The sequence below is a fragment of the Phascolarctos cinereus genome, unplaced genomic scaffold, assembly GCF_003287225.1.
Source record: "Phascolarctos cinereus isolate Bilbo 61053 unplaced genomic scaffold, phaCin_HiC Scaffold_9;HRSCAF=440, whole genome shotgun sequence".
Classification (NCBI taxonomy): Eukaryota; Metazoa; Chordata; class Mammalia; order Diprotodontia; family Phascolarctidae; genus Phascolarctos; species Phascolarctos cinereus.
The window spans coordinates 253629399-253637754 of record NW_027556402.1 but is presented as its reverse complement, the minus strand read 5'-3'; the positions used below and the strand labels follow the sequence as shown (position 1 = coordinate 253637754).

The 8356-nt window shown below is 42.7% G+C and overlaps 1 long non-coding RNA gene across 1 annotated transcript; it reads right to left on the bottom strand.

Moving 5' to 3' along the window:
- Positions 1–6336: 6336 nt before the first annotated feature.
- Positions 6337–8356, bottom strand: LOC144455372 (uncharacterized). The gene is made up of 3 exons (XR_013484090.1): positions 8135–8356; positions 7327–7466; positions 6337–6513 (listed from the first exon to the last, which is right to left on the bottom strand). It is a non-coding gene; the product is annotated as an uncharacterized LOC144455372 (long non-coding RNA).

Here is an 8356-nt window from a genome sequence, read left to right as displayed (position 1 = left end):
TGGTAAGTAATGAGATGCTTTCTAAATAGAAACACATTAGCTTCCTTCAACTACCTCATCAAATCCCACAACAATGAGTTTGAGGAGACTGCTCAGTTGCTTTGGCATAATGCAATTGGTTATTTGACGTGGAATTGGCTCTTGGGACTGTGGCCTGAAGTTTATTTCTGTTCTATTTCTGCAAATAAGCTTTAGCTCTTATCCAGAGGCAGAATCAATAGGGGAATTGAAAAGCCTTCGCTGGGACCTCCTTGAGCACCAATGTTGTGTACAAGCTAGGAGTGTCCAGATGACAGATGATTGTTATCTATTCACTGGAACCCTTATAGGACTTTCCAAGACAAACTGTTCTCTACTTTCAACCAAAACCTACTCTCTCTACGTTCTCCCTGGGAACCTGGGGTTATTTCCTCATAAGCTCAAACTCTGACTTCTCATTGTATAAGACTGTCTTGATACCTTTGGAAATGATAGCCTTGCACAGTTATTCGAGGGAGGTGACAGTTTCTTTTTCACCTCCTCCACTGACATGATGACATGTCCTTTCCATATGACTCACACACAGGGCTTCCTCTTGCAAGCTTGGGGGATTAGAGAGGTTGTCTTCAGTGTCCCCTCTTCTCCCACCTTGGTAACTCTTCTGGAGCAGATGCCAGAAATAGCCCTAAATAGAAGGCTTCCTTCAATGCTGGTCATTTCTATGACCACCAGATATGTGAATCAAGGGGCTTTTCCTCTGTAGATTATATCCTTGACACTAGGAGTCTTGCCCCTTGCTTTGTCCTCTGTGGTGTTTTAAAAACACATAATTGGACAGCTGTTAGAAAGACAAGAATGACTTTGAGAGAGTGTGTGTGGTCTAGTGAGTAGAGTTCTGGACTTGGAGAATCCTACCTCAGACACTATGTGTAGTTCTGGGGAATTCACTTAAACTCTCTCACTTTCTTCCTCTGGAAAATGAGTGTATTGGACTTGACCACTGAAGTCCCTTCTAGCTCCAAATCTATGGCCCTAGTGGTTATGGGGGAAAGGCACATTAATACATCATTGTTGGAGTCGTGAAATAATCCAGCCATTCTGGAAAGCAGTTTGGGACTATGAACAAAAACTTACTAAATTTGTGCATAGCTTTTGACCCAAAAATACCACTACTAATGCTATATCCCAAAGAAATCAAAGAAAGAGGAAAAGGACCCATATGTATAAAATATTTATAATACTTCTTTTCATGGTGACAAAGAACTGGAAAGTAAGAGGGTGCTCATCAGTTGGGAAATGGCTGGACAAAATATGGCATATAAAAAGTAATGGAATGGTGTATGTTTTAAGAAATTATGAAAAGGATAGTTTCAGAGAAACCTTGGAAGATACGTAAGAACTGATGCTGAGTGAAGTGAACAGAACCAGCAGAACTTTTTTTTTTTTTACAATGACAGCTTGGTTAAGATAACTAGCTTTGAAAGGTTTATGAGCTCTGATCAAAATAATGACCAAACCAAAGGATATGAACAGACAGTTCTCAGATGAAGAAATTAAAGCCATCTATAGTCATATGAAAAAATGCTCTAAATCATTATTGATTAGAGAAATGCAAATCAAAACAACTCTGAGGTACCACATCACACCTATCAGATTGGCCAACATGACAAAACAGGAAAATGATAAATGTTGGAGAAGATGTGGGAAAATTGGAACACTAATGCATTGTTGGTGGAGTTGTGAAATGATCCAACCATTTTGGAGAACAATTTGGAACTATGTCCAAAGGGCTATAAAAATGTGTATACCCTTTGACCCAGCAGTAGCACTTCTAGGGCTATATCCCAAAGAGATCATACAAATGAGAAAAGGACCCACACGTACAAAAATATTCATAGCAGCTCTTTTTGTGGTGGCAAAGAATTGGAAATTGAGAGGATGCCCATCAATTGGGGAATGGCTAAGCAAGCTGTGGTATATTAATGTAATGGAATACTATTGTGCTATAAGAAATGATGCACAGGCTGACTTCAGAAAAACCTGGAAAGACTTACATGGTCTGATGCTGAGTGAAGAGAGCAGAATCAAAAGAACTTTGTACACAATAACAGCCACATTGTACAATGACTAATATTGATAAACTTAACCGTTCTCAGCAATACAAGGATCTAAGACATCTCCAGAGGCCTTGTAATGGAAAATGCTATCAACATCCAAAGAAAGAATATGGAAGTTGAATCGCCATCATTTTTTTCTCTTTTGTTGAGTTTTGTTTCCTTTTTCTGATGATTCCTCCTATTGGTTTTAATTTTTTACTTACAACTTCACTAACATGAAAATATGTTTAATTGGAATGTAAATGTATAGCCTATATCAGATTGTGTGCCGTCTTGGGGAGGTTGGTGGGGAGGAAGGGGTAGAAAAATTTTAAACTCAAAAGCATATGGAAGTGATAGTTGATAAATCAAAATAAACTAATAAAATTTTAAAAATTAAAAACAAACAACAAAAAACCCCAAAATAATGACCAAACAATTCCTGAGGGCCCATAATGAAGCAAGCTGCCCACCTCCTGACAGAGAGGTGATAGACTCAGAGTGCAGATTGAGACATGTATTTTTTGGACGTGGCCAGCGTGGGAGATCCTTTCGCTTAAGGATTTTTGTTCTTTTTCTCTTTTTTCCAGAGTGGAAGTAGAAGGTGGGAAGGAGAAAAATAGATCTTTGCTAATTGAAAAATAAAATAAAAATGCATAAAGAATCTATTATCCTCAAATCCACCATTATCTCCCTTATTGCTAGTGCCTTCTTTCTGAGATTACCTGCAATTTATCCTGGATGGAAAGTGTCGGTTGCCCATATAGGTTATCTGTATGCCCACGTAGGTTGTCTAAATGTGGCTCACAATAGATATCTCGAATGTCTCCTCCACCTGTCTCTAAGGAAAGCTTTGATTACTGCCAGGAGAGGAGAAGGGGTTTGGAGCCTCTGCTCTCCTCAAAGAGAGGAGGCCAGGTTACAATTACATCCATCTGCCCCCTAAATATTGTAAGTCAAGAGGAAGTAATTTCTACTTTTAATTTATTTGTTTAAAATTAATTTGCTCTTAATGGACTGAAAGCTCAGTATGAGTTAGTAGTGTGATGGGGCAGTGAAAAAAAAAAGCTAATGAAATCTTGGGCCACCTTGAGAGAGGCGCTGTCCTTTGTCCTTGACATACCTTGTTCCCAGTATTGTTTCATTCTTGGTGCCTCGGTTTAAAAAGGACTTTGATAAGCTGAGAGGTGTCCAGAGAAGGGCAATAAGAATGGCAAAGAGTTTTGAATCCACATCATATGATGATAGGTTAAAGGAAGTGGGGATGTTTATCCTGGAGAAGAAATGATTAAGGGAGAAGGGGCATGATAGCTGGGTTCACACATTTGAAGGGCTGTCGTGGGAAAAAGGATTAGTCCTGTTTTGTTTGGCCCCAGTGGGCAGAACCATAAGCAAATAAGAGAGTTTAGATATGGCCCAGGAAAACTCCCTCCCTATTAGAGCCAACAGGACAATAAACTGTCATTAGAGGTGGTGAGTTCTCTGACCTTGGAGGTCTTCAGAGACTAGATGACCCCTTGTCAGGTAGGTTACAAAGAGAACTCTTTTTTTGTGGTTGTGTTGGCCTGAATGACTGAAGGGGTCCTGCACTGCTCTCTGATTCCAAAGTCTAGATTTGTCTCTTGGCAACTTTGACAGACTGCTCTTCCTTCTGGTCTCTAGTGCCAAACAGAGCATGCTTAATCACTCTTCCACATGAGAGCATCTCAGATCCTATTGCATGATGTCTCAGAGGCAGTCCCTGGGCCTGCAGTCAGGGATACCTGAGTCCAAAATCAGCCTCAGACACTTATTAGCTGTGTGGCCCTGGGCAAGTCACTTAAACTCTGTCTGTTGCCTCAGTTTCCTCAACTACAAAAAAGAGATTACATGACACATAGTAGGCACTTAAGAAATGCTTGTTTCCTTCCTCCCCCACCGCTTTCCTTCCTTCCTTCCTTTTTTTCTCCAGGCAAAAATGTGTTCAGTTCCTTTGCTTGGCCTTGATATGGAATAATTTTCAGCATTTTTTGCCATTCTAATCACCATCTTCTGGGTTTTTCTCAGTGTATTGCTTGCTGTCATCTTACTACCAACTGAATATTTCAAGGCGAACGAGCTGCTTTTCTTGCTTCCGTGACTCCCAAGGTCTCTACCTCATTCTCTCAGTGACCCTTTCTCTTTGGAACCTATATCACCCTCTGGTCATCCTGATCGCTGTCATTAATGACCTTCCAGGTCCTTCTGCCAACATTCTTAATGACTTTCTTTATACAGACATGCACTGAAGCTTTATAATCATTGTTTTCTGCTTTTATTAACTCCTAATCTTCTTTTCCAGTGACCCTGATGTCTCCTCTTCTCTGAAGTGTCCTAGCCTGGTCTTCCTCTTACAGATGAAAGTCTCCTACTTAGAAGATAGAGGACATCCAGCATGACTTTCCTCAGTTTCCCTCCTCTACTTCCTAAAACTTCTCAGCAGACTTCCCTACTTTCTCCAACTGACACCTATGAGTCACCTATGGGAAAACTAGTCTAGCTAGAGCAGCAAGACACCCTAAGGGAGAGACAGAAGGTAGCATGTGGCAGGGCAAGTCAACCCACCACCACGCTGATCACCCCTTCCTCTTAGACCGCAACTGAGACAGAACGAGGCCCCTGGACCTTACAGCCTTGGGAATAGCAGTGCTCCCAAGAGCACTAACTCTGCTTCCAGCCCATTGTTGAGAGAAGCAATCACTGTGGAGAAGAGATCCACTTTCCTTGATGCCACCTGCACCAACTACTGGCCAACTGCTGGTCAGCCGGCCAATAAGACTTATTAAGTGCCTACTGTATATCATTGTACAGGTAAGCCCAAGAGTCCTGGAAATGGCAGCACCCTCCAGGACTACCAGCACAACTTCCAATCCAGCATATACCACCATCTTCCTGGAAAGCAAAACCAGACATGTGACCTGGTGACTGCGTCTGCAGGTGCTAGATCCCCTGTCTCCTCAGATAGGAAATCTATCAAACACCCAGAAAACAACTTTCTTGCCACCAAAGTCCTTGGTTCAATACCCCAAATGCTTCAAAATTAGAAACATACAATTATCAGTAGAAATTACATTAAAGGATGCAGGTTACCTCATGCTTTGCCCCTGCACCCTAAGGATGGTGGAACTTTTCATCTGACTCATCGTTGAAACCTATATATGTGCTCTCTCCATGTAGAATGGGAGCTCCCTGAGAGCAGATTCTGGATTTTCTACTGGGCACAGTGCTTTGCAAATAGTAAGAGCTTAGTAAATGCTTTTTTAATGCATTCATTCACTCATTCTCCATGGAAGGTTACTCTCTTTTCTATCATTTGTAGCCCCAGCCCAGCATATAGTCAGCACTTAATAAATGTTTGTTGCCTTATCACCTTTACCTTGCCGTGGTTTCAGAGCAAAAAGTATCCTGATTTGCTCCTAAGGCTAATCATTTTCCCTTTACTGTGTTCCCATTCTCTCCTTCATCGTGATTCAGTAATCATCTCCTTTTTCTTATGATTCTTCAGTCTTTTCCTTTCTATTGGCTTCTTAAGTCTTTTGCCTTTTTTTTTGTATCCCCAGAGCTCAGCACAGTGCCTGGCACACAGTGGGGTGCTTAATAAATGTTTATTGGTTATCACCTGCTTACTCCCAGCCTCCCATACCCCAAATCCTTCATGACCCCATGCGCCCAATTTGATATTTTTGGAAAAAGCTACTCTTCTATCAGACTTAGTCAGCAGCTCTAATGCACTTGTCATGTGAGAGTTCGTAGGATGGTCACCTGTGCCACTGTCTTATGCATTTAATAAATGGCTATTTACATGAATGCAGGAGCTACCCCTTTTTTAAACTTTCTGTCTCCCTCAGGACATGAGATGGTGCCTTGCACACAGCTGGAGCTTTACTGATGCTCGTTGAAGAAGATGGATCTTGTGTGGATTTCGGTCTTATCCTCAAACCTGGACGCTTGGCAGGTCATTCAGTTGGACACTCTGAGGAGGAAGGCAAGGCCAGGAAATATAGATATGGCTGCCAGAACATTTGCCTGGTTTGACAATGAGGAGCCTGAGGTACAGACAGGTTAAGTGACTTACACCCATCACATGGCCCATCATGAAAAGGTCGTGGGTTGGATCTTCCAGGCTTTCAAGAAATGAAGTGATGTGCTGTAAAAGTCATTCAAATAATTGTTCCCTTTCACCCACTTGGTTCTACCTCCCATCACAAAATCTCAGACACAGCTAACTAAAAATGAGGATGGATTCAGGAATGAATTGCATTTGCTTTATTGAGAGAAAGCTTTGGAGTGGGCCCTCAGGATCACAGGCAACATTCAGGTCTACATTCTACAGTGAGTGGGTCCTTGGTCGACAAGAAGTCCGTTTGGCTCCAGAGAGTTCCTAGGGGGTAACAGCTGTTTTAGTAGTCTTCCATTTTTCCTTAAAAAGGAGAGAAATATGTGAATGTGGCTCTGCCCTTTCTTTGGGAATTTACTTAGCTACATCCCTGTTTCTCCAGCCATTCCACAGAAAACAGGGATTCCAGCAGCCAGAGACTGGGGATTCAGCTTTGATTCAGGATTTTGTTTTGGTATAAGCATGTTCAGGGACAGGAGGGAGGAAGGAGAATTTAGCACAATCCAAGTATCAATGATACAAATCCTTAGAAGTCACGATACTACTCCTATTCTGGAGGCACATTAGGCTGCTTATCAGACTGGGAGAAAAGGGGACCCATGGGGTAGCTAGGTGGTGCAGTGGATACAGCACTGGCCCTGGAGTCAGGAGGACCTGAATTCAAATCCGGTCTCAGAGCAGACACCACTTAACACTTGGTAGCTGTGTGACCCCAGACAAGTCACTTAACCCCAATTGCCAGGCCAAAAAAAAAGAAGAGAAAAAGAAAAGGGGACTCAAGCTCAGCCCTGGTCCAGGGAAGGGAATACAGCTCAGAATGTAATCTAAGGAAAGGAGCCAGTCTCAGGATCTTATCCCAGGAAAGGGATCGACTCTACACTCTGAGTGAGAGAAAGTGGCCAGGCTGGGTTTTCTAACCTACAGAAGAGAGCCTGGCTCAGCTTGGGAATCCAAGGAGAGGGACTGGGTTTAGATCTCTAGCCTGGCTGAGGAACAAGAAGACTGGTCTAGGAATCTAGGATTTCTAGTCTCTTATTTCTTAGGACTGGCACTGGGTTAAAAAATAACAGATAAGGGTGAGCAAAGTATGACAGCAGCATGAGCAAGAGATATTACCACAAACTCATTCAGGAATTTAATTTGCTCCTCACTTAGTTGTTGCACACATTCCTTCTTATCAATTATAGTCAGCATGAGGTCTCTCATAAAACCAATGCGCTCTAAGGTGAACTTTTTAAACATATCCAGGGAAATAGCTGAAACACACAAAGAGAAAACATGACAGTTACAGGCATCGCTTTTGGTTGTTACATGGTCTCTTGTTTTTGGCTTTCAAGCATTCCCCATCCTTCATACGATTCCTGACTGAAGACACTCTAGCACAGAGAGCAAAGGCTGAAGGAACTCGAGATAACGTGGCAGCTCTTTTACTTGTGGGTCCTCCTGGAGAGGCAGGGGAATGGACTACATGACCTCTCGTGGGTTCTTCATATCTCATACGAAGATGTATCTTATACAAAGAGTTCGATGTAGTAGAGTGATCTATAGCATGACATACCCTGAGACCTAAACTGAACGACCTGGTAGTTTTCCTTCTTCCAGCGGAAGGTGAGTGGGAAGTGCAACCCTCCCCAGGAGGAATCAGGCAGGGCAAAGTTACTCACCATCACAGTAGTAAATCACCGAGCTAGCCAACAGAAGGACAGCAAGTAAAAGTCTCATGGTAGGAACGTTAGGTTCTAAGGTACTGGGCTTCAGGAAGCTGGGAGTGCTTTGGGACTTCCAGAGGCTACAGGGATATTTGTGCCCTGCTATCCAGTCCCTCCCCAAGAGTGAGTCAGGTGATGTTATGATAAGGCCTTGCACCCCCACCCCTTCCACCTGCCCCAAACCAGACCCTTGACATCTCCCAATGAAATAATACCTGAGACTCTCAGCTCCCTCAGGGCTTTCAGGCTAGATTGGAACCTCTCCATCTCTTCTTCATGGGACTTCCTTATTTGAGTGTGTCTTCTCTGGACATGAGACCCAGGCTGAAGTCAGCTCAAATCCAAGTTACTTCCTATGTTATGAGTTCTGCAAATTTCTCGGGCTTGGAGGTTTGAGGACATGGGGGTTTGAGGGATCTGCCCACATGCTCCTTCAA